The 27447-nt window shown below is 37.2% G+C and overlaps 2 long non-coding RNA genes across 5 annotated transcripts in view; one reads left to right on the forward strand and one right to left on the reverse strand.

The window, feature by feature from the left end:
• LOC107053450 overlaps positions 1–27447 on the forward strand; it is a 258977-nt gene that overhangs the window by 154355 nt on the left and 77175 nt on the right. For 2 of the 4 annotated variants that reach the window (XR_003075262.2, XR_003075264.3), the window contains exons 3-6: positions 4299–4533; positions 6098–6172; positions 6910–6984; positions 7707–7852. This is a non-coding gene — a long non-coding RNA (uncharacterized LOC107053450). Of the gene's footprint in view, positions 1–4298; positions 4534–6097; positions 6173–6909; positions 6985–7706; positions 7853–11857; positions 11976–27447 lie in introns of all 4 variants that reach the window. The other 2 variants (XR_005860534.1, XR_005860535.2) reach the window with 2 other exon arrangements.
• Positions 1–27447, reverse strand: part of LOC107053449 — an 89400-nt gene that overhangs the window by 19549 nt on the left and 42404 nt on the right. The window contains exons 5-6 of the long non-coding RNA XR_005860536.2: positions 15134–15242; positions 11774–11945 (exon numbers count right to left, since the gene is read on the reverse strand). This is a non-coding gene — a long non-coding RNA (uncharacterized LOC107053449). The remainder of the gene's footprint in view (positions 1–11773; positions 11946–15133; positions 15243–27447) is intronic.

Raw genomic sequence — 27447 nt, forward strand, 5'->3', positions numbered from 1 at the left:
ACAGCTGCTGTGTGGCATGGAGCAAATTTACAGTTATGGCAGAAATTTATATTGTGTGTCTGGGAGCAAGAACACGGCTGTGTGCATGCAATCTGATTTGAGATTTCATCTAGTTATGATTCAGTTGTGCAACTTAATTACTGCATTCTAAGGACTTCCGTACTAAATGCGTTTTCTTAACCTACAGTGTCTAAGCTCCTAGACTAAGAATTGTGTTATAGTTGAAAAACTATTTGGGAATGCTTCAGTCATTTTTTGAAGTAAAAACAGAATAGCATACTAAGAAGGCAATTGTTCAAAATCAGAAGGGCAGGTCACACTGTCTTAGATTGTCAATGGGTTTTCAGTAAGTTTGTGCCTTTTTGATTAAAATTTGGGGTGGGAAGTTGATTGTTTATTTTCTGAAGGGACTCCAGGTTTTGAGCAGTCTCATCTGACTGTCCACTGTTCCATACTGCAGTTGATTTCAAGCACATGAGGTACATGACAGTAATTAATAAAGAATTCAACATTATCTAAGCATTAAGATAATGCAGGCATCATGATATGGTATTGTCTATGTCTTTTAAAATTAAAAAAAAACCTCTGAAAATCAGTTAGTGTGCCCTTGGGATATATTTTCACTTCTCTTGTCTAAAAACATGGGTTTGAGAAAGGCATTTTAGCATGTAAATGTTTTTTTTTCTTGTTTTCAGCTCACACACTTCTGAACAATGTGTAAAATTAAGTACTGTTATGGATGTTGAAATAGAAAGGCTTTCCTTTGTTTCAACAATGAAATCCATGTAAATATTATTTAAACCAAAAGTACAATTATTTTCTATTAATTACAAGGAAATAAAATTCCTACCTGGGGAAATACATGAAATTGACATATATAAGTTGTGTGAAATGCATTACAGCTACAGATGTCTGATGAGACACATTAACTAGAATATAATAATATCCATATTTAATATGAACAGGCACAAACTAAATATTTTCAGTTATGTGCAGTTGCCAAACTTGTTAGGATGCAAATCACTGAGCAGGTAATCTTCACACTTTCCTTTTGAAGCCAAGTAATGAAATGTGTTCCTGCTCCCAAAGCATTATAATATTCTTTTGTTTCAACAAGGAGAAAATGTTAGTGTTTTTCATCTCCTGCCCGCTACATGGGATAGAGCTGCTTTGCTTAAAATGCTGGGGCACACCAGTACCTGCATGGTGCATAAACATGTGCCATGTTTAATTGCGTGGGATGCTTACTTTTGCAGAAATTTCTGTAATATTTTCAAAACAAAGTAAGGCAGATTACATTTAAAGAAATCATAAATACTGAATAGTATCAGGGCTTTGTCTTCCGTATCTCAGGATTTTACATCTGTTTGAGTATTCCTAACGCTAAGCAAATCTGAGAAGCTTTGTCTTCAGTTAACGTGGGGGCATATGGTAAGGGATTCTCTTACACAGTCCTGTGTGTGCATCTAAAGCAGCCTAAAAATTAAATATCTTGGGAAGTGGCAGATGCGTTCAATCAATTCTGATTTTTCTTCTGTGTTTTGCAGCATGCAGAGTCAGTGCAAATTTAGGTGCTTTCTTCCCTTGTGTTTCTTTCTTACCTGTCACTACACCACTGTTAAGCAGTTGTGGCAGGTCCTCATTGAATTTAATGGATAATAAATTGCTTTGTACAGCTCTGTAGGGCAGAAGAAGCATGCAACAAACCTCCACAAAATCATACATTTTCTGAGTGGAAATTGTTTGCAGTGATTCTTTCTTTGAAAACTATTTGCACTGTTGGTTTGTCAAAGCGCTGCAGTACTACCAGCATTCTGCAGTTTGTTGGCCAGATAGTGTCCCAGGTCTCACAGTTCTCACAAGGTAAAGGTGTAATTTATTCTGGCCAAAGTTTTCAGTCACCACAAACCAAGTAGGACTTGAGTTGCTGCTCTTTGCCCAGTTGGTGCATTTTGCTCAGGAGCTCTGATTCCAAAAGCAGATTGATAGGAACCAGTGCTGATCTGTTTCCTTAAGCTATGTGGAAATTGTGCCTGACTCACTGATTATTGCTGGTGCTGGGAAATGGTGGTGGTTGCGATGCAATTTTGTTCTGTGGCAGTTAGCCTTCTGCAAAGTGTTAGGATGTTCAGGAAGGGAGAAAGATGTTTGAAATGCACTGACTTTCACAGCTGCTGGGCTACAGTAGGAGAAAATCAGAAGCAGGGGAAAAATTCTACTTCTCTTGATAGAAAGGTAACTAGTACTGTTTACAAAACTGCACCGATTAGTACCAGAGTGATGGACATTCCAAAGAGAACATCGTAGCCAGCATGTATTTTCAGGGAAGTCAAAGATATTTGGAATATTCTAACCAAAATTATCTTTTTGTGTCATTCCTCAAGCTAGAAGAAGTGCTTTATGTAGCAGATGTCCCGGTGCTGGACACTATGCAACGTAATCACCGTCAGGGCTTTGACTCTGGCATACCTAATGGCTAAATACTCAGTTAGTTATCTCCAGAGCAGTAACTGAGCAAGGGAGCTTGAGGGTCTAATCTGTGGGTTTGTGTGTAAAGTGGTACTTGAACAACAGCACTCCTGTTTGGATTTAGCTAATAGTGCATTAGAAACTTTGAAAATGTAAACATTACATTACATGAGCCTTGAGAGCTCCGTATTTGATAAAAATGCTTCTTATAACTAGAATAGTTTTATATATTAGGGAAGCAAATCAATGAAGAATATGTGAAGACTTCTTTTTTCCTTCTTAAATTAACTGCCTCTTCTGTTCCCTTATTTATAGCAAATGAACAAAAATGTAGCATAAGCTTATTTTCATAAGTTGTTATACTCGTGTGATTTTCACATTCATTTTGCTGTGTTTTAATCAGACATGTTCTATGCATGCAGTAAAAAGGCAGATTAAGTATTGGCCCTAGGACTTCCAACTGAGCTCTGGAAATACTGCTGTCCAGCTGGCTCCGACTCATTCATTCCTACAAATAAAAATGCTACTAATCTAAAATCTAATTGACTGTGTGTCTAATGCATGTAAAAACAGAGCAGGCTTTCCACCTTTCCTCTTTTGTATCTGTAATCTGCAGCTTGCCTGTACCAGACAAACTGTTTTTCCTTTGTGGTAGAAAATGAGTCTCTGACTAGATAGAAAAGTCATGAAATGGAAAAGACTTTGTAGAGAAGTCCAGGGCCTGCATACTCAGTAATTTTGAGAAGTCTAGATCTGACCAGAAAATAAAAAGAATGCTTTAATACCTGAAAGATTAAACAAGTAAGGGTTAAGCAACAGACACTTGTACATAGTCATTTGTAGGGTACTTCTGATAATTGTCGAATGAAGTTTTGTATTAATTTATACTCGTGGTTGGAGGTTTTTGAATTAGCAATCTAATCTCAGAAATGCAGGAGCTTTTGTTATAAAAGGAATGTGAATGAACAGCAGCTCTGCATTTAGCTGGAAGTTTTATTACTTCTAAAAGATAAACTTTCTTATGCATCTGAACACAGGAAAAGAAAAAGTGGTTTAGTTATGCTGTAAAATGAAATTCATGAAGGCAAACTGAGGTCTTGGACAATTCAAATTCTTTTTGTTTTAATTAAAAACAGAACATGTCAACGTAATCTGACTTGTTATAAATTTTATGTAACTTTTAATATCAGTTTAATTTAGACCTGTTGATTTGAATTCAAATCAAAATGTTTTACTCTTGAAACATGAACCAGGATGCTTTAATGTTTTCACTGAGTTTCCAAAATGAAACTTCTTTGAAATAGCTGAAATATAAAAGTTGATGAAAATGTCTTTCATATGAAAACTAAAACAAGCAGATCTCTAACCAGCTCTCCCCGGAGATATGGCTTAGTCTCATGTAGTTGATCTCAATGTTAAGCTCATATCTAAAAATTATGGGGAACAGAAACATACAGGGGGAGGGGAATTCCCAACTTGGTAAAAATGTTTCTGCAGGAAAGGTAAAAGTTTGACACTTTAAAAAGTATTCTATAATGTGTACAAGTACAGGTTCAAGGCTTTTTGTCATAAAGGTAATGATTAATTTTTGCCTCTTTGCTTGTGAGTCCATATACAAGCTAGCACAATTCGACTTGGTAATGATAACAGAGTGATTTCCAAGAATGGGAGGCAATGCTTTCTCTGCCCTCTGTACCTTGCCTGCTTTCCTCTTTGTATTTAATATAAAACATGATGGTGGGAAGAGAAGCATGTAGCAGACTTCAGGACATTAAATAAATATGCTGTGCATGGCCTTACGATGACATTTCATGTTTTCTACATAACAGGTATCACAGAATCATAAACTAATTGAGGACAGTGAACTTCTGGAGATCACCGTTCAACCACCCCTCCTGAAGCAGTGTCAGTTAGAGAAGGTTGCCCAGGACTGTGTCATTGGATTTTGAATATCCCCAAGAATAAACTCCACAGCCTCTCTGAACTACCTGTCTCATCTCTCATCCTCCCACTGGGTACCACTGAGAAGAGCCTGGCTGCATTATTCTTGCATCTTCCCATCAGGTATTTATATGTAGTAATAAGATCTCCATGAGCCTCGTCTTTCAGCATAACTGGTACCAGCTTTCTCAGCCTCTTTCTGTAACAGACGTGTTTTACTAACAGATTTGGATTTGTTTGGAACCAAAACTAGAATGAGAAACTGAGGCAGAATATGTTCAAGGAAACTGTTCCTACCATGAGGATAGGGGCACAAAAAGCTGTACAGGTACTTTCATAAACACACCTTAAGTGTGAAGCTTATTCAGCAGAAAAAGAACAGTGAACGAGTTTACAAATTTAATAATATATGTAGAAATGTTTCAAATTGTATTTAACAAATCGTTGGTATGAAACTGAGATAAAAGCCTCAAAAGAAGAATTGTATGTTTAAAATAATACAATGTTGGCGCACTTCTATCTTAAAATCAATGCAAACACTCTTGAAGTAAGGAAATAGCTCACTTCGATGTTCAAGGATCTGCCTGTGAGGTAGTAGCATACAAGTAAACCCAAGTGAAAGATAATCTCAGGCTAACAAGGGCCAAACAGGGCAAGAATGGTTTGCAATGTCAGAATATGCCCATATGTTTCTATCAGAGAAATGTAGCACTGATCCTTGTGTGATACCTTGTGCTGACTCCATTCCACATGTTGCAGAGGCCTAAATAATTTGTGGGTTCATTTGCTGCACTTCTCACAAGTTTTTTTTTTCTTCTGTGTGTGTGCACACACCAATATAACTCCACTAGCTTAATTTGAGGTGTTTCTGATGTATGAGAACAGGAGAGATTTTATTCTGATCTGAGAGTGTTGATAAAATCATTGAAAATTCTATAATAGGAACACATTATTCCCTCTAATCACTTATTCAAATTCAGTTACCTCTGTTAAAATTCTGATGACTAATAAACTTGTGATTAAGACTGGATCACTTATAACGTATCATAAAGGTTATCATTAGTAGTATTATTTTCTTCCATTTGTAAAGGTCCATATCAATCACCAGCTACTAAGAAAGAACATACTTGAGATAGTCTAAACCTGGCCTTAAGTTCAACTAATTCTCTTGGAAGGCAAGGTGCACAGAGGACCTGTCAAAGTTGTTAATAGATGACTGTAAGCTTTAGGAGACATCTATAATCCAACCAGGCCATAATATGCAGCTGGATCATATCTATCTAATCGCCTCCAGCAAAATATCCATTTGTAAGTGTAGGCAATTCACCTCAAAACCTGGTTTGGCCAATTTATTTATTCTGGAATTTTTAAACCAAATTTGTCCTAGTGGACAGTGTAGTTATGTACAGTAAAACTCAGCAATGATATTGATAAATACAAGAGAAGGTAGGCTGAAATTACTGTAGGTGAGATTGGATCAAAACAAAAGATAGCGTAGAATAGTGAAAAAATGACAGATCAGCAGCACAGTTATGCTTCACGATCACAGCTCTGCTACAGCGCCACATATACAACCATTGCCTCCAGCCACAGCACTTCTGACTTCCAATGATGATGGCTCTACTCTTTTCCTCTTCCCCTGCACTGACTCCTGCTTAATCTTTTTTTTGTTGTTGTTTGTTTCTAGGTTGGTTTGTTTGTTATTTTTTCTAGTTACTAAGCATCTAATTTGAATCAACTGTGGGAAAAGAAAGCATTGAAGGTAAAGTAGTGCTTTTTATTATTCAGGTTGTCATTAATTGCTGTTTTCAGTTCAGAACATTTTAATGAAATATTCACACAATCAGGCCAGTTGTAATTCAATCAAAAGCCCATCCAACTACCCTGAGGAATCCCATCAGGACTCCTTATGCAGCAAGAAAGAATTTTAATTAGAAATTTGAAATAAGCTTTCCCCCAGTTTTTCCAGGAACAAAATGAGCTGGTGCTTAGTGCCTCCATATGGAGGATTAAAGCCTCTGCAGAAATCAGCATTTATAGAAACAACTGGAATTTAAGGTTGTAATAAATGAGTCTATATTTGCACTTTCTAGTAAGTCTCAGGGAAGAAACTGATTCTGCAAACTACCACTTCAGCTGTATCTGTTCATTCTTATCATGATGAATTTGAGTCTTACAGCTATCTTCAAAAATGTAGCTAATAAAAATGAGATAGAAGGTAATTGAATGGAAAAAAAAACAACACCACTATTTAGGCTTTTAAAATGAGTCATCTAGTACTTGCCTGATGTTTGAAGAATTTCTGTAAGAAGCCTGCTTCAGCCCCAGCGGGGCAACAAGGGCAGCAATAGGGCCAGTTCTCATCACTCAGAATCCATGGTTCCTAAATCAGTCACTAATTTCTGGGAAGGGGAATACAATTCAACTCCAACAAACTGGGTAGGGGAAATTTTGCATTAGTTATTGTAGGGTAGTAAATAGTGCTTTCTACTCTTTTAGGTGCTGTGACACCTGGAAATTGTCTGAATGAAAACAATTCTGATACTTGTGTAGCATTTGGTGTCTATTGTAAATGTGAGTACAGCACAAATGTTGACCCAATTTGCACTCAGTAGAATCTAGTAACCCTCTCCTAAACCAGAGCAATGCAGCTGCCAGGTGCTACAAGAGTAATGAGGCGTGTGCATTTGGGGTGGTAAGGTAGTTTTCAGTTTGGTGTTCTGGCTCTTCAGCTTAGGTTGCTTTTTATATCCATGACTTGTTTCCTTCTGCTAATCTTCCCACTAAACATTCCTTGGAAAGAAAATAGAGAAGAACACAGAAATCTTTCAGTCACCCTAAAACATAGTGGCTTAAAAACACTTGTAGATCATTGCTCAGCTCACCTGATCATGTTTTTTTTCCTAGCTTGATGCCTTGAAGTGCATTGTGCCTCTCCAACCTGCTTATCACTTATTAAAAGCACAATAAGATGCCACTGTGGAGAGTATCCCCAGGGCATTTGCTCATGGCCATGCAGTTAGTTTGTCAGTGAGATACAGTACTTGAACCTCACAGTTTTAAGTGCCAGAAAAAACAATTGCTCCAGACACTCCAGAAGGACATGGGGAAGAGAAAATACAGAAATACATCAAAGAGGAATGAGAAGTACTATCTATCCAAAGTCCTCCATATATCTAGCTGTAGGCCACCCTGCCTATTAGAGTGGAAGTGGATATACAATTAACTATATCTAGGAGGGAGAAAAAGAGCAGGGATCAGAAAATCCCCTTTAATCTCCCTTTTTTCTTTTCCAGCTGGCAAACCTGCCTAAAGAAATGTGTACAGAACAGACGGAATCTTTAACTTATCTGCAGTGGCTCCACTGGCTAAACTTGCACTCTCTGCTAATGGTCTGCCCTAACCAGAAATATGCTGATGTCCAGCCACATCTCTAAGACAAGTAAGTGTCCTTAAGTGTATAAAAATCAAGCTTCCATTTTTAACATTCCACTTCTGCTGCTTGGGATCCTTAGACCTCAACTAGGGTTAAGATAAGTCTGACTATATGCAAGGTGAGTCCCAAAACACAGCTAAAGCCAGAGGCGTTTCTGTAATCTGGTTCAGCATAAAAGCTTGATGGTAAGCTTTACTAGTTTGGTTTGTTCTTTCTCCTGCCCATATATTGTAAGCCATACTGGTACACATGCACTCACTTACTCAATAAAAGTTAGCAGCGAAGTTTTGTGTTTAAAGCATGAGTTATAGTCATGAGTCATCTTGCTTCTGTGTTCCAGAAAGCAGACTTCCTAGTATAGACAGGGAAGTGTTTTAAGTGCTGTGTTTTTTTGTTTGTTTGTTGTTTCCTGACCAGGGGTAAGGATTATGCAGCTTGGTTTTGCACAGAACAATATTGCTTAGAAAGTTTATTTCTTAACAGGCAGAATTAATGTATTTGTATGACAGCCACATGTATTAACAGAATAAACTTTCCTTCAGGGCTACTTGAATGAAATGTGAAATTCTAAAGTAAGACAAGTTCTTTGGTGCACGATATCTCAAGAGTTGAGAAAATGAGTTTCTACCATCTTAGTTACTGTCTATTTCACAGAAGTTTACTGCAAAATGTTTTAGCAAATTAGGCTTAAATTGTTCTCCTTATATTTAAACTGTAGTTAAACTATAACATTCTTTATAAAATACTTGAACTACTGTTGGTGTCCCAGTTCAGTATGCAGAGAAGACAATCAGGTTGTAATCACTATTATACTCTAAAGGTTGGTTTTAATTAACAAGAGCAAAGTGATTTTAATGAAAAGGGGAACATTTGTTTAAACAAAAGCTATTAATCTAAAAAGGATTCAGATATTATAATCCCAATAGTGTTCTTAAAATTTTTTAAGGAAATAATGAAGGGAAGAAGAACAAAAGGTTGAGAGTTTAAAGAAATCTTCTATTCAAAGTTAGCACCCAGAAGAAAAAAAATAAGTTGCAGTCTCTGAAATGAAAGTTCTCTACCTGTTCTCCCTTGAAACAGGACCTCTCTTGCAGTTTTGTGTCCCAAAACTTTCAGTTTTCTGCAGGGGCTCTCTAGATTATGTAGATTTAATTACCATGGTCTATCACAGCGGTCAGTCCCTGACAATTACAATAGTGATTTTTAGGAATAAAACAATCTCAAGAAACCCTGACTAAGGAAAATGAAATACTTAGACAAAAACAATGAAAACCTACATCTAGCAAACTAAATCAAGAGTTTGTCTTTTTTCCATAATCTTTTCTAATATCTGCAGTATAAAATGGCAACAAACACAAAATCACTGTAACTACAACAAGATATTTAATCAATATTTTTTCCATCCTTAGACATCAGTGGCTTTCCATTGTTACAAAAGGAATAGATTCAAAGTTCAGCCTGTAAATGCAGCTACAGTCTATAATGCTCATTTCTTCTCTGCAGTGATCTGGATCATTGCTTATCTTCAGTTAATATAATGCAGCAAATGTTTTGTTTTATTTTTTACAGGCAGAGAAAATGCAGTTTAGTCTCTATCAGTATACTAATTCTGGCCTGGACACTAGTTGCAGTAGTGAAAACACTTTTTAGACTGAATATGAAACGTTTTCTTGTCTGCTTAAGAAACTTTAATCTACTCCCTAGTTGTCAGTTCATACTTGCTTCATTAAATATAAAGCAACAATAGTGATATGCCTAGAGATTATCATGCAGAGTTTCTTGATAGCTGGGAACAGCTGTGTTACAAGCAAAGAAAGTGCAAAAGCAAGGCTGTATACCTAGACCAATGCACATCATGTGTTCTCTGGAGAAAATAATTTCTCCTGCTACTTCTCATTGCTCAGCTTACTCAGCATGTCTCAAGCCATGTCTAATTACCATTTCTACCTTTCAGTCACACCGAAGAGGCACAATTAAATCAGACAAAACATGTATCCTATTTCTGCATTATTGATAGAATATTACTTTTCCCCTTCTGTCTGAGCTCTTACCAGATCTATTTCTTCAGCTACATCCCACTTCACTCACAGCTTTGCATCTGCATGCACATTTCTAGCTCACTAAAGTGGCTTCTGATGCTTTCTTATGACACTTGCAGAATACATTTATTATTTATGGTTCTATTATTTTCTTGCTACCCTTCCTATGTTTTTTTTTATTTCCACCTATCACTGGCATGGAAAAACCTTAGGCATCGAAACTTGGTCTTATCCATTTCTCTCAAAAACTGTGCTATTCAGGTGTAACTTGAGTAGATGTAGACAAAAGATTTACGAAATGGGAAACATTTTGTACTCTCTCTGAAGCATGAGGCAAAGTATTTCTTTTTCTGAGTATACTCTACTCTGTTAAAACTATTTCTCTTTGCAAAACAATGCACCTTAGCTTTCAAAGATATATGCAAGACCAGGCAGCTTTTGTGTTTGGCAAAGTGGACAAAAAACAACACAGTGTAGTGCTTCTTACATACTTTGCGTTACTTCATTATGATGAATGACATTATGACAATATGACATTATGAGTGGAATATATAGATCAGAGAGGACAACCTATGCATGTTGACTGCTTTGAATAACTCACTGTGCTGCCTGGGTCATCACTCCAGATTTGAAGTGGACACATCTAAGACACCTAATATAAAAGGCAGGTATATAAAGCTCTCTCACTGTATTTGAAAAGGAATGACTATTAATTACTCTTTTCCTTTAGAATTCCAGAAGTGCTCAGTATTGTTTTCTAGTAGTTATAGCTGGGAGAAAAACCAATGAGGAACAAGAAGAAATAGGAGTTAAAAACCATTTTATGATTCCAAAGAGCCATTGGCACTGTAAGAATTCTGCTCTGACTTACTACTGGAAGGCTGACCTATAATGCATTTAAATAAAAAAAAGAGAGAGAGAGAGAGCACACTCTATCCTGCCCTAGGTACACAAAGGGTTGGAAGCAAGGATCAAAAAATGCAGTATGAAGCTGCATCTTAATATCTAGTTTATGAATTTAGATTCAGTTCTTTTCCGTTGAATTTTTGTGAAGTCTTCATTTTGCTTCCATATAATTATTTCAACAATGGCACTTAATGCCATAAGTACCAAAAGCCATTTTGATCTTAGGCAAAACCAGCCTTAATTAGTGCTCCTACCTCCAAAGTTACCTTGTGCAATTTCAGTTTCTTAAGCTGAATGTCTGGTCCATGCTAAGCTTGAACCCATGAAGAGACGTAAACACCTCTAAGCACTGAAACACTTTTATGCCCCTAACCACTGAAACACTTTTACACCTCTAAGCACTGAAACACTTTTTTTCAGGAGAGGTTACCATCTAAATCTGTACAGACCCAGACCACTTTGCACATATGCTAAGTGGCATAGCTATGGATTGTAGTCCTAAATGCTTAATGTATTTAAGATGGTATCAAAGGATGAGTAGTTTTAGATATAGAAGTATATCACCCACTCACAAAACATGAAGAAAGGATGGATACTGTTGCTGATTTCTAGAAAAGTTTTAGTACAGTCCAACTAGCACATTGTTATTGAATTGTTAGAATGCTTTGTTCCTAAGAAAGTAAAGGTGATGCAGGCCAGTATTTTAGATAGGACAGCTTTAGATCAGCAGATATTCTCTAAATTATTAATAAATCATAATGTCCTGTGTTCCTTGGCAGCCATATTAGCAACATCTAACGTTTTGGTTTACTGCTCATTGTATCAGTAAGTTGCATGGATTGTATTTGCATTCTTTAGTACAATTCTGTAGTCTTCTCCTAAAACATTCTCTGAGATAGTTGCTCTATCTTGTTAGAGAAAGGAGTGTGAAATGTTCCCTTATTACTGACATTTTAGGAAATTCTGGGTACATATAATTTACCTTCATAGTACAGGGAGTGTTTTGAAGTGATCTAGCTGATGACAAGTAGTAGTTTCAATACCAGTGAGAAGGCAACTATTTCAGGGATGATAGCTGCTTGACCTCCAGCTGTTGCTGTTCTTCAAGTTACAGCTGTTTTCAGCAAGGATGGTATTAGCGGACCTCTAACCCCCTGAAAGGAAATCAAGACAGAGAAAGGAAGGTAAGTACACTTGTTTCTTAAATGGATGTATACCACTACCCTGCCTGGATAATATAATAATAATAATATAAAATAGAAAGTAGAGGCCTATGCATATTTTGGTAGTCCTTAGCTAAATCCATAAGGTTATATTTCAAAACAAAAATAAGGAGAATCAAGACAAAGAGTCTTGTATTTGGTAGGTGCTATAAAACTACATACAATGTGCAAGTTCCTGCTTTTCACTAAACATGCATAGCACCATATAGGCTTTCTGTGGATATGGAGGAACAAAGCCACAGAAGACTTTCTGGGGTGGTGCTGGGCAGACAGTATTATAATGATATTATAATGATATGGTCTGAGACTGGTGGGATTTTTTCATTTTTGCTGTGCAGACTACTTAACTACTATTGACATTTGTACATAATAACAAAAGTTATAGTATTAATTTTATTCTTGAGTTATGAATAGGCTATACAATCACATCAATTTCATGATTCAGACACCCAAGGAATGATCTAGCCTTGGCCCCCTTCTTCCCAGAGTCCTAAATGTCTAAATGTAACAAGTGTTAGGAGGCAGGGCCAGCAGAGAAGTTCTGTGGACTACAAAACAGTACAATGTCTAAAGCAAATATAAGTGTATTGGAGTCTTTTCCCTAAACGCAGGCATAAATAGGACACAAAGTTACAATCTTTTCTTTTTTTCTTTTTTTTTAACCTGATAGCTTCTCCTCCTGTCTCTAAACTGGAAGTGGGCCTGGTTTGGTGGAGTTCAGCAAAAACAAACCTGTCCTTATTTTCTAATTTTGTAGTCACTACATATGTACAAAAGTTAAAGGAATTATTGGAACCCAGTTTTTCTGGTTGCCAACATCATTATCTTATGAACTGATACTTCGATTTATTTTAACATCACTTACAACTGGAATAGCCTAGAACTAAAATCCTTTTCTTTTTTTTATAATACATGTTTACAGTTACTGCCTCAGTGATGCTGGTTACCACTACATTGAAGTGCATTCATGGGCATACCCAAAAATCAATACTTTTTTTTCCCCTCTATCAGTCAAAGTAAGTACAGCAGCATGCAGGAAAAAGCTGGGAAAAGCACTACTGAAAAAGAATCCTCTTCAAAAAAAAAAAACAAAAAACAAAAAAACAAAAAAAAAAAACAAAAAAAAAAAACCCACCACCTAAGCAATTTTTGCCTTAAAATTCATCCTCATGCTCAGATTTTCAGTTTTTTGATATCTAACTAGTGGGATGTCTCTCAGGACTGCTGATCCTCTCCAGCACCATAGCCTTAGGCCAGTGGGTTTTAATCACTTGTCTACAATAATAAATTGTTACAATTTTTCAAGAATACTCACATTTCTTAATGCTGCCTCTACCTGATGAAATTTAGTAAATTTTGATCTGACATAGAAATCTTAGAAAATAAGATACACCTGCTTGAAAAATATACCGTTAAATAATCTTTAGTCTGGAAGAGACATGGTTTAAGTACAATGTTCTTGATATTATCAGTCAGATAGGAAAAGCACAAAGGACAAACAAGTATTATTAAGTGTGACTTCTGGTCTTTGCATGCAAACATTTAACAAGTAAACTAAATGGAACCTAAAGAAAAAGGTAATTGTTTTTCTACTTATTTTAGAATATAAAAATCAATTTTTAAAAATGTACAAATTTGCCCATAGTTCTACAGCAAAACTGAGTTAGGGCTCATGTAGAAGACGTTTAAGTGCCTAGAGAGTAAAAATCCCAGAGACACATATTGGATATGAATTTTGGATAAGAATACACAGTACATCTCAATTTTCTAACACAATACACTCAGTATATTCCAACACCTGTCTTCAGGCCCTGTCTCAATTTATTAGCTTTTTCTCATGGCTGAAACGAGCAATTCTTGAGCTGTCTTAAAACTCTAATTATCTTCAAATTTAGGCTAAAGTCTTTATAGAGGTTTATAATTAAAAACAAAACAGGAAAAGTACAACCAAAACCTAAAGATTTAGGGAAACTCATTCCATTGTTTCAATTGAAATCTGCTAAGACAAGCAATATTTTATATCTATATTTTTTCCCCCTCAGGCAGCTGATTGTTAAATAGATACAAGCAAATTTGCTAGGCATGCAATGACATTATTTGGATCTTTCGCCATATTAGGAAGATGCATCCACTGCACTATGAGAAAGAGAGTCAATTACGAAAGGAAATTAGAAGCTGACACAAAGGTTAGAGAGTAGGTGAAGAAGGGAAGAGAAGTTCTGAAATTACACAGCTATTGCAATTAAGGTCTGATGGTCCTTCTTCTATGGGTCATGGGAGCTGTGGCAGTTTTGATAAATGATTTAACTTTTTATAACAGATCTATCAAGGATAGCAATGGCAAAGGAAAGAGTTCTCTTTACAAAATCAGTTACAAGAAAGGAGTCAGTTTCTTCTCATTGAATCTGGGTAATTCAACTGCCACTCAGCTTCAAAGTTCTTGTTCCAGGAAAACCTGAAATATTTGCCATACCAAATACTAAATCTATGTACTATCACATTTGCCATAAGATTAAAAGTTTCAAATCTCAGCATGAGTAAACTCCTCACTTAGGATGCAAAAATTATAAAATAATACATCACACTAAATTTCAGCTAGGACACTTCAATGGGAAAAAAAAAAAAAAAAAATCAAACCCCACTGAAACTTTAAGCACAGATCATATTCCCCACACACCCCCAGGTTTCAGTGGTATGCTTTAATTTGATCACAGACAGTTTCATGAAGAACCAATTTTGTTTAGATTTTTGTTTTGTTTAGATGTGGGTAAAGCAATACCAAAAGTGAATATTGTTGTGCTAGTAAACAAAGCACTGAGATGAAACAAACAAATGGGAAAGCCACTCCAGCTAAAAACATTAGTATCCTTACACTACTACAGTCCATAGTTTTAATGGGACTTATATTGCTACTGGAAGGAACTGGTCACTTTGCTGTGCAAGGAACTGTACTTTTCTGAAACAGAGCTGAATGATAGAAAGAAGCAGGTGGGGAGAAAGATTACAGTTAATGCTGATGGAAAACAAAGAAGTAAACTAATTCCATCTCCTCCCAAACCTTCTCCTTTCCCCTGTAGCTAAACAGAATAATCTGTACACTTCATAATAGCTGTACTCACTTCTGCAGAATTGATGTGTGGAGGTTCACCTTCTGGAAAGCATCAGACAAACTCTAACAGAGCAGAATCCAGGTCTGTATTTGGTAAAGGCTCCTTTCCTAAGAAAAGCCTGTCCAGATAAAGCATAGAACATAGAATCACCAAGGTTGGAAAAGACCCACAGGATCACCCAGTTCAACCATTACCAATAGTTCTCACTAAACCATGTCCCTCAACACAACGTCCAAACATTCATTGAACACCTCCAGGGTCGGTGACTCCACCACCTCCCTGGGCATCCCATTTCAGTGCCCATTGCAAGACAAACTACTAAGAAAAGGATCTTGACTACAATGACAGAGAAGGCATGCCGCATGGTTGCAGAAGTATATTTGCAAAACAGATGGGAATTATTTTATTGTTAATCGGAAGGCAGAGGGGGGGAAAAAAATTCAAGAAATTTGAATTCTGCAATTTGGTTCAAGTCTGTCTGATCCTAAGTAGATGTCTGACAAGTTTTTTTGTGGGTTTTTTTTTTTTGTTTGTTTGTTTGTTTGTATGTTTGCATATAAATAGCATTCTCTACTGTGAAGTTGTAGACCTGAGCCAATTAAGTTTGAGTGCCTTAATGTATTGAAGTTAAGAGTACTGCTTATTCCCCTCACACCTTCCAGTGTTCTGGGTGAGCACTAATTAACACAGAGAGGCAGAGAGAGTACTCCTCTTCACGAGGAACTGCCATCTTAAACACCAACACACAGAAGAGCTGAAAAGTACTTCACAGCTCATTCAAAAGTTCAGCTCTCATGTCCGTGAGGACTTTTCCTGCTTATTCTATCTTGTTGTTTTCCTTCTTTGACGGAGTATACAACATATCTTAAAGCCTTCTTTTCTCTCCCCATCAGTCTAACATGTCTTTCCCTAGAGCTCTTTCTCCCCAGGAACATGGCAGCAGCTTGCAAAAGTCCTCATACCACATCAGGGAGGTGGGAGATTAAACATACCCTGTGTGTGACAAAACCAGGGGCAGGAGAGGGCACTTGCTGCCAGCAGAGCCTGTAAAGTGTCCAAATAAGAGTTCAGATGGGAAAAACAAGAAATAAACATTCACATTTTTTCAGATTTGCTGAGACTTCTGGGTGTATTATCAACTGTGAACACCTCTGAGCAGAGATACAGCAGAGGTGGCATTTGCTATAAAAGTCAAATTGAGATCCAAGGACAGATGAAAATGTTAGCTAAAACAACAAGTCAAGGTGGGATATTCTTCACAGGACACCCACACTCCAAAGAAAAGTTAGAGGAGGATTTCAGAACCAGGAAAGGGATGGTTAGAAGGGTAGGAGAACGGTTAGAATGTCCTACACTTTAGCTGCAGACAGTTGGCCATCCCCACTGTAATGGCAAGGTAGGGACAAGAGAGAGGGAGCCACACAGGCACAGTTGAAGCTATAACTAAGTCAGAATTCCAGAAAGTTCATCCAGTAGTTTTCCTTCAGAGCTTAAGTAGAAGTTGAGTCCCTGCACAAAGTCTTGGTCCCATGCTTTACTCTTCATCTTGTCCAAGGCACCTCAGTCACCCAGTTTGTGAACAAAAAAATCAAGTGCAGCATTAACTCTATATCAGAAAACTACTGTGTTTCAATAGATAGCAAGTATTTTCTGCAGCTCCCTGGCATCTACTTTGACATTGTTCATTCAGTGTTTAAATTCATAGATCCTCCTACATAACTAGAGTTAACTAGTTAACTAACATAACTAGAGTTAACTTCTCCAGAGTATTAACTCTGAGTATTAACATGCATCCAGAAGAAATGAGGATTTAAATGAAAAGCATGTTACGACAGGCACATGTGTGGACATGCACAGTGTAAATTTCTCTGAGCATTGGACTCCACCACCCTGCCCTCTCCCTTACTTGTGTGGCTAACTAACGCTGAGGCGTGACCATCTTGTCTCAGAGCTGAAAGCACTGATCCTACGCACTTGGAACTGTCTAAATAATGTCAGTTCATTTTCTGGGCCAGTACCAGAGTTACTTCTCATCCTCACAGACTACAGACTATCACAGTTCATCAGCACTGTAACTTCAATTATGATTTAAAGATATTAATGACAACAGGGACAGGACGGTGGGAAAAGTATTTAAACTACTATGGAAGCCTTTTAACCAAGCTCTAAATATACCTGTTCTCACATAAACGCATTTAATCTACTGAGAAAATGAATCCTTATATAGCTGGCCTTAACTCCTAATTCAACAAACACTGCTCTTGGGTCCATGGTTACAGCACTAGAAATGATATTTTCTTTCTAAATACTTCAGAGGTGGGAAGCCTGCTGATGCCTGTCCAAAGCATTGTGCCTTACCGGGACTCAGCCTTCTTTGTTCTGTGACACTGGCTGTCCTCCAATGTCAGAAGGGAGCAGATGGATATTTTTCTCAAAAACTGGAAATTTTAAATCAAGAAAAAAGCCCATACACTTCATCATGACTGCTGTACAGTAGCAATAAAGTTTTCTGTCATACAAAATAAGATGACTACTTCTACGTTGAATGAAATAAGTCAGAAAACACAAAGAAAAGCAGTATTTTTTTGTTCCCTGGTTAAAACCAAGATCATTGTGCATTCAAGAATTCATAATGTGGGAAAGTAGCATAACAGACAAGTGCAGATGAGACAACTGTAATATTTGATTAATTCTGTAACTCCAGATGAAGGAAACAATAAAAAGGATTAAATTATTCTCAATGGAGCAGTAGCCAGGAAAAATTAATGAATACTAGCAAACTATAATTTGTACATTTTGAAGTATTCATAGACATCACAAATTTGTGACACAAGACCTATGTCTACTAAATGTTACGAAACTCATTCTGCATTAAAAACAGAGCAAACACAAACATCTCAACAACCCAGACACGTCCAACTAAACACGAAGAACCTTGTTCTTGGGACAGACATCTAGCACATCGTGAAAAGTACAGGAGCAGATTGGGACACTGCAGTCATTTTTAGGCAAGTCACTCCAAAAATAATGCCTCCTATTGATTTCCATGGAAACCGTAACAGGTACAAAGAGCAAAAAAACACTGATAGAACAAATGCTCAGCTACAAGATGCTGTTTTTCAACATAGCCACCACCATTAGCTGTGCATTTTCACCAGCAATGAATGAGAACCTGCATGCTGCACACATTAAGTAGATAACTCAAAGGGAATGAGATGCACAGTGTGGTTCTTAAGTGCATACAACTATTTCCCTGTAGAGGTCAAAAGCTGTAGGTGGCAACATACAAAACTACCACCAGTAAAACAGAATATTCAAAACAAAACCAAGCCTAGTAGATTTAAGCTATTACTTGTGAAGCATATCAAAATAGTCATTCCAATAATACTGTTAGATCAAATCAACCTGATTGCACTTGACTGGGGACCGAGATGTTACTCAAGCAAGATTAACAGAATTCCACATTCTTTCAGTTGGAGCTGCTAATAAGGAACAGCTAAATGGATTTTGGCATGCAGCATATTATGAACAGCGGTTCTTTGCAATCTCATTTAGGAGGCATCTGCACTTATAAACAGAACTGGTTTTATACTGTGTGCCATAGATGTTTCAATAGAAACTGTATCAGGTACTTGAGTGATTTTTTGTAGCAGAGCAATTACAAGTGAACTCCCATTACTGAATGAATCAGAAAAAGCAACTATTAAAGAGAATGAACATGATATGCAATTATTGACAACATCAACAACAAAAAACATGGAAAAATTTAGAAACATTTCCAAACAAACCCACACCAGGGAAACATCTCTCATTGTGATATTTCTTGATTTCCAAAAAGCTGGAAGTTAAATGGGCAAAACCATCTAACCTGCTCCTTTACCAAGTCTGGACCAGCTGCTAGCCCTCTAGAGATACTATGTCTGTAAACAGATGCAGTATTGAAGAATCGAAGAAAGAGCAAATAACTTGCGCATCCCATGCTAGAAAAAAAATTAGCTTTTGAAACAATTGGCAAATAAAAGCCTTTATGCAGGAGAGAGCAAGACAACCACAAGGCTCTAGAAAAAAAAAAACCAGCACAAATACTTCATCACTAAAATCTGAAATGGTATAACCTAGAGAAAAGGCTAGTCTTTAAATGGGACATAACACAGAAAGGAGAGGAAATACTCCTAATGCAATCATAGTGGCTGCTGGCATCTACTACATGTATTACAGTTAAAGATATAAGATTATTAATCAGAGTGAAAACCTGCACAAATTGAAAAAAAGTCCACGTAGCACCACTGTTAAACACATTTAAACAGAAATTTAAGGCTGAATAAAAAAAATAAAGAGCAAACTCTTAGAGAATAAGATGAAGAAAGCCTTGGTGAAGAGGCTCTAAAGATCATGAAATGAATGCTATTACATAAAGTAATATAAAGTGGAGACCAATACTAATCAAGAAATAACATTATTGACTAGTTACTATCTGCTATACCTGCTCAAGCTTTTGGTTTATCTAGCTCAGTAGCATGTAGCTGAGAGACAGAAATGCCAAAGACTTAAAGGAAGATAAAATAATTCTGGTCTTAGTAACCAGCCATAGGGCTACCTGTCTCTGATGCCAATCTCAGCCTACTCCCCAAAATATAATAATTTTTTGACTCATTGCAGCATCTCACTGGTTGCCAACTACTAATGACAGCAGTAGAAACTTATGTAGGAATCTAAGTTTTTTTGCCTTCACCCTACACCCAACTACATTTTTATTTTCAGCTACAACATTAAAACTTTCTTGAACTGATTTTTTTTTTATTTGTTCCTACAACAAATAGAAGGTTGCAGATCATACTGCCATCAAACACACACAAAGATCAAAAAAGGCATTCCCCTCTCTTATCACAATTGTCTAGGCTCCACATCTGCATGGCTCTGAAAATTTCATCAGCATCCTCCACATAAATCACATAAAGGTAGTACTTGTAGGTGTTTTTCCATTTTGACCACAACCTTCATACAGCAAAGAATAATTTCTCTCTTCTTGCCCATGAAAACGTCCCAGGTAGCATCCAGGACTAGAAAATGCTCTGGCTACACCATTAACTCTTAGGAGCACAGTATAACAAAATATTTTTTGCATAATTCACACATCAACAGAAGATCAGGTAAGGTTATTTATGGAGTCTGGATCATTTTCCCCATTTTTGACAGTTTATCCTATAATATCAAACATCTACCCAGTCTCATTAGAATAAACTTTTAATCAAAATTTCCTCATGCAACCAGTATATAATGTTTTGGGGGATAGCAAGATGTCTGCACAGGGTTATTTTTTTGTTGTTTGTTGGTGGGTTTTTTAAGGATTAAAGTATCTACAAAATGTAAGAGACATTCTTTCATGTCAGTTAGACTTTGATTTTGAGGATAGACTACTGAGATCTTCCTGCTCTCTGTCCTTTCTTACTGCCCCCTAATCAAAGTGATAGAAGTCTAACTTTTGGAAATAGAAGTGATGGATACTCCTTGCTGTGAATTATTGGACAATTTTTCTGTAATACAAAGTATGAAGTTTTCTTGCTTTCCTTCATAGCATAAAAGAGAAAATGCAAGTCATCAAGGAGTTGAAGAACTATCTGATGAAATTGCAAACCTCTCTTCAAAATCTTAAATCAGCAAAATGAGGAAAGAACAAAGTAAGGAGACAGAGACAGTAATTACCAAAAGAAAAATAATTTAAATAGAACCGAGATTGCTTGAAGCAAACATGAATACATCGGTCACAACAGGTCCATTAGGGCAGATTCATTCATTATTAAAGTTAATGAATTCATATTCTTTTCAGGAGAGCCTGGGAGAAAAGTTCAATGCTGACAATGAAAAATCTGATATGGGAGTGAATGGAATTGAATGGATAGGAGTACAGTGAAACTGGTTTATGAGCATAAAGACAGCTATAGCTAAGTCCCAGCATCTGGCCTAACTATAAACAGGTCCTTAGTCCCAGGGAAGTATAGTTGGTCCCAGACTATTTAGCAATTGACACTCACCTGATTCACAATACCCAGCATGATAGAAGTACTTAATTTTCTACAGTGGGCCATTCACCTCACAGGTATTTTAGGTGATTGATTTCTGCACAGAGCAGGCACACAGGCTCTGTCCACCATTTCACCCTGTTGACTCATACTGGGAGTTCCAGTAGTGTCATTTGGCTGCATAAAATTCCTGCCTTAAATGGGAGGACGAATTAAAATGAAACAGTGAATGAATTAGTAAAAAAAAAAAAAAAGCCATAGGTCACACAGACCTTCCAAAAAGTAGCTTTGCTGAAGATTTTTTCCCATCTGCGCTCAGTACAGATTTTACTGGAAGTGCATAGAGACATACATACAAAGCATATGCAGGCAGCATATACATACAGTGCTCATTTCAGGCCTTCTGGAACATGAAACTGAGGGAAAGTAAGAACAGAAATTCCAGAAGTCTTAGTTTAAATGGTATCTTGTACTGTCTATGCCTCAGTTTCACCATCGGGAAATTAAAAATCTATAACCTTTTACCAACCTTGCAAAACAGCAAATAAATTCACTATTTCAAGGAAGACACAGACCTAGCTTCAGATGCACTTTCCTTATGTGGTCACTATTAGGCTTACTGACTTCAGTGCAGAAAGAGGCTACCACTGGCTTTTTCAGGGCAGATAGAGCTAAGGGAAGTAAACCTGAATCAACACAGCTACTTGCTTTCACACACTGGAGTGATACTGGTGTACCACTGGTGTCACTTTTACAAGGCAAAAATTTTATTCAGTTCTTTTTAAATTTCTGATGTATTAATGGCAATATGGTATTGTTTGTTTTGAATTTGGTTTGGCTTTTTTTGTTTGCTTTACACAGGAGAAAAACTCAACACTGAGCAACCAATGGTTTTATCTCAGCTAGCTAAAACACCAGAATTGCTAATCCCCAGACCTGCTTTTTTTTTTTTTTTTTTTTTAACCAAACAAGTGTTAGGTGAAGCTAGGAGGAAAGAAAAAAACAAACAACAACAACAAAAAAAAGAAAACCCAAAAATCCTGTTCAGCCAGGTAGATTTAGCTTTAAAGGGTCTAAATCTAGGGCACTATGCCTTAGTAACAGGTGAAAGCCAAAGAAAAACTTCAGCTTGAACATTCAAAAAAACAGCAGGAAAAACAGCCTTATTTTACTTCTAAACTAAGCACATTTCTTTGAGCAACAACAGACATGGAAACTTCAAAGCCTTTCTATTTTATTTTCAGAACACAGCCAAACTTTAAAGTCTCACTCAGAGACAAGAAAGGTATAAAGCAGCACAGGGAGGCAAATCACCCTGTTTTGCCTCCCATACGGTTATTGAGACTTCTCTGACCATCCTGGTGGCCTCTTGCCTGCAGTTTGCCAAGGAATGTTTTGAAGTAGTCCCACAAAAGCTGCATCTGCTTCTATCTCCATTTGCAGCCCCATCCAGAGCACAAAAAGAAGAAAGCTCAATTCTCTGGGACCCTCCTGCAGAACATCCTCACTGCTCTGTTGCTTCACGTAATCACTCCTTGTTGGAGAGAGCAGTGGGGGATAAAGAAGTGTGTAGGAGGATAGGGGCCCCATAAAACTTCACATACCTTCTCCAGGTCTGCACGACTCCTTTTCATCACCATCCAAGACTAGATATTATTATTAAATATCCTGCTTTATGAATAACTTTGCTAAACCCTAACAACCTGCTGTAATCTCCTAGCTCTGTATGGACCTCCTGTCCTCATCCAGCTTTCCTCCCCCACCCAGGCAGGTGTTACCCCACCAGGTAACATCAAGCATTTCATACGCACTCACTACTGTCTTCTTTGCTCTGATCTGTTTTTGCAGGCAGGGAACAAATCAGAAGGAAGGGTGGGAGTGTTTCATCTTCTCTTCTTTTTCATGTTGTACTTTCATGTTGTCCTTGAACCCTAAAGCCTTTGGGCACTTTACCCACTTTGCCATGGATCTTCAAGACCCAAAGAACAGTTCTTGAAAAGTCTGAAGTAGAATCAGGGTTTGAATTATAAAACCTTCTGAGTAAAGATGTGGAAACATCTACAAAATACCATACATCTCTGTAGCACTGTTGGAATAATAAGAAAACCAGTGCTCAGAGGAGGAAAATATAAGCTCTCTCTTTAAAGCAGGTGATCTTCCACTCTCAAACAAGATTAGGTAAGGATACAGGTTTTAAAAAACAAAGCCCAATAAATGTCACCTCGATATTTACTGAAGAGTTGGGTAAATATTATATATTGTGCCAAATGACTTCCAAAGCAGATGCCTTCTATGATCTCTTTACTCAGCCACATCAAAATAAAATAGTTATAGTTTCAACCTTCTAGGTAGCGTTACTATTTACAGATCTCCATAAGGCCAGTTCACTCCAACACCAGAAGAGCAACTCAGCTTGTTTCTCTATGATGTCCTTCAGCCTTAATTTGGCTAAATGGACATGTTTGTCTATAACAAAGCTAGGAACTAGACCTTGGATGAGGTGTCCCAACCTTCAGGCACAGACCTTTTAAAATTGTTTGTCACCCTAGAATCTCATATCAGAGCCACTCAGATTCACTCAGCCTCTGCGATTGCTATCTCTGCTACTCATAGGCAATTCCTAGAGAGTTCAGGTTTTGGTTCAAGCATCAAAAGTTTTGGTATCCAATGTAGAAGCTTGCCAACACAACCTGAAACTTCAAAGAAATGTAATATATCTGACAAAGATATTCCAGACAAGTACCAGACTCATTTCAACGCAAGTCGTACTTGTAGTCTCTATCCCTTATTTATATGTTCTACATATTCTATTTATATATTTAGAGCTTAGGACTAAAAATTTTCAGACAGTGCAGCTCTTAGGACAGGGATTTGTGCAACTGGTATATTTTTTACAGGGCCCTGAAAGATGCTAGGCTTGAGTGACAGAAACATTTTTCAGTAGAAAATTCTATTACTTCAGGGAAATCTTCTGGGGAAACACTTTGAAAAGTACACAGATCTACAACTTTCCTTCAGTAAAGCCTAAACAAAATACCACGACCTGAGCCAATCTGATGCAAAATGAAAGCACTTCAATTTTTTTTTTCAAGTAGATCGAGCTATTAAGTTTTAAACAAGTTCAACATTAATCTACAATTGTTTGAACACATTGCCTCAGTCACAAATGACCTTGACCGTCAGAGTCCTTTTTCTCCTTTGCTGCACAGGCACTATGTGCAGTAGCTGCTATTCCCCTTCCCTCCTGAGCAAGGGTAAGATAGAAGGGAGATTCCACTGTCATGAGGCACCTTCTAAGAACAGAGCTCTAACAATTGAATACCAAACCCTCGATATTGTAAGTCCACAATTCAAGTTTTAAAAAAGTTATATTTAAAAAATAATAATAAAATTTATTTAAATTATTTTTAATTTTACCGCCTCTCAGGAAAGCAAGTCAATTTTAAACTAGTTTTATTTAAAAACAACAAAGCTACAGGATCTCACTCACCAGAACACATTATTGTCACTTACACCATTAATACATTACAGCCTCTCAACTTGTAAAGTCTGCCTTCTTCACTGAAATCTAGTTACCATCCATGTAAACAGAACCAGATTATCCTTGAAAAGATCAGACAGCACCATCAATAACAGGAAGAAGCTTTGTACACAATTTGTACACAACTTACTAAGGAACTTCAAGACGTGTTTCATTCTCAAGATTCTGAACTGAACTGCACACCACTCAATAATCCTTTAATCTGAATAAAAGCCCTCATCGCTGGTGTCAGCATGAAGGCAGGCACAGTTATATCTCTAGAGAGCATGAGTGCACAAGAAAGTTGTTGTTCAGTTGTCTTCACCACAGCAACGGAACTGCTTTGATCTACAGTTTTGAGAGACAGTGGAGAAGCTGTCATGCCTGGTCTGTTCTCCTTCCTGAGAGTGACCTCTGTGACTTATTGACAAAGATCAGAGGATTTATTTATTTATTTATTTGTCTTTTCTCACTCTGCTCTTAACAACAGCAACCCCTGCACCATACAATGAAGTCCCAATGCAGCAAAGCACAGCATTATCTCACTAACTGTATGCAACACAAGCTCCAAAGATTTTTTCAATCTGATTAGACAGGTTTTTGTTCTTTACTCTACAAATGCATCCTCTCTATCTTGATATTATTCCCTTTAGCTTTCTCCAGCCTGTTAGCTTAAGACTACAGTTTCCAAAACATATATTATATCCCGGCTCCAGACGCCTGAGTCCTCTGTTTAGAGTCCAAACTACACAGCTGTGTAACCATCACATATCAGACTTCTCACACATACCAGGACTGAGCTGCTGTTTCTGTTGTAGAGGGCAAAAGGAAAGAAGAAGGGAATTAATTTTACTTCTACGGGGAGTTCAGTAGAGTTCTGTTTTTTAAAGTTTCTTTAGTCATTCCCCTCAGTGTGCCACAGGTTAAGACTAAGATCAGCCGTACCAAAAGCAGGTTGAGCAGATGTGAGTACATAACCCTGAAAAAAGATTTGTAACAAGAAGCTTTACTAAAAAAAGATAATCTATTACAAAGTATCTCTTCATTCAACAGGTTAAGAGAATATCAGAACAGTCCAGTTCACTCATGCTTTCATAAAGCAGATAAAGTGAAAGCATTACATGTTTTTATCAAAGTAATCCAGACACGGTTGAAATGCTGATGCTCCTCACTGCACTGTTTCCAAATTGGATCAACTATGAATACAATAAAGGCATCCAGAGCTAAGCAATTTTCCATAGGAGTTTTCAGGTAGGATCAGGTCTAGCAGATGTAGGCAACCAAATATGGTCTGAAGCAGCAGTTTCCCAGCAGCAGTTAAGAGAAGAATACCAGTATTTGTCACAAAGTAAAATTATTCTTTGTCTTACAAGAGTTCCAGCATGCCTTCCTTCAGTACTGAGGATATCTTGAAGCTCTTTCTGAACTTCACTGACTTAATTAGTTAACGATGAATCATTAAGAATTATGATAAATGGTTTCTGTTCTGTCATATCAATGACAATAACCAAAGATGGATAAGAAATAATTAAATGAAGAAGAAAAACGTTCCATTTACCTAGCAAGATGAAGGTAATGGCCTGCAAACAAGGTAATGGCCTTAATTGTGCCAGGGGAAATTCAGGTTATATATTAGGAAAAAAATATCTTAGAAGAAGTGATAATGCATCAGAACAGGCTGCCAAGGGAGGTGGCAGTCACCATCCCTGGAGCTGTTCAAGAAACACGTGGATGTGGCACTGAGGAACGTGGTTAGTGGGCATGGGGGGATGGGCTGGTGGTTGGACTAGATGGTCTTAGTGGTCGTTCCCAACCTTAGTGATTCTATGATTCTAATTGTTCTACTGTCAAGAATTTAGCACTACTGAGCACAGATCCGATCTTCTGGATGAAACACTTCAGTGTTATTATCAGCCTTTCACTGTAGCTTTCATGTTTCTGGATGGAGAAGCATCACTGAGAAGTCTTACACATTTATCAGAAAAAATGCTAACCTTTATATTATCTGAACCCAGTTAGGCTTGATATCTGAGAAAGACCATGAATGAGACAGCAAGACAACTTTTAAACTACTGTTCATATTTCCCTATCACCATTTTCAAAACTTAAATCTCATTCCTCTTGACGCTGATCATGACACAATAATAAAGTAATATCTTTCTCTAGCAGTTTATTGCTCTCTCACTAATGAGTCTGACAGCAGCAAGGCTTCAATAGTGCCTGACCACGTTCAAAAACTATCCAGAACCTTGAATTAATAATAGTCTGTTTCACTTAAGGAGGTGTGACAAAAATTGGACACCACAACTTTCAGAAAACGTTTTATGGAAGTCCATTCCTCTGCCACCTTTCAGTACATAATCACATAGAAGTAGACACTAGAAGGTTTTAACACAGAATAAAGTGTTACAAGAATTCTTGTAAATTCTTGATGAGGAGTTGAGAACCATAGTGCACCTTCTGCATGGCCTGTCAACACATACCCAGAAAACTATGTAGGAAACAGCTGACAGACGGCATTGCTTTGTACATGAAATATTCATTAAAATTACTGAGCCTCCTAGTTAAACATTGGTTTCTATCATAGTAAAATACTTTTCAAAATATGGGAAGCAGATATTGGATATATCTTACGTGTTTATATTGACCATCTACTACTTAAAATTTATTTTCTACTAAATGAACTCTATCAAAAAACCTTAAGTATTCTGAAAACAGCTGAAATAGATTAAGTCATAATTCCCCTCATATTGATTTCAATGCTAATAAGGATGTAGTCAGCT

The sequence above is a fragment of the Gallus gallus genome, chromosome 5 (assembly GCF_016699485.2).
Source record: "Gallus gallus isolate bGalGal1 chromosome 5, bGalGal1.mat.broiler.GRCg7b, whole genome shotgun sequence".
NCBI lineage: Eukaryota > Metazoa > Chordata > Aves > Galliformes > Phasianidae > Gallus > Gallus gallus.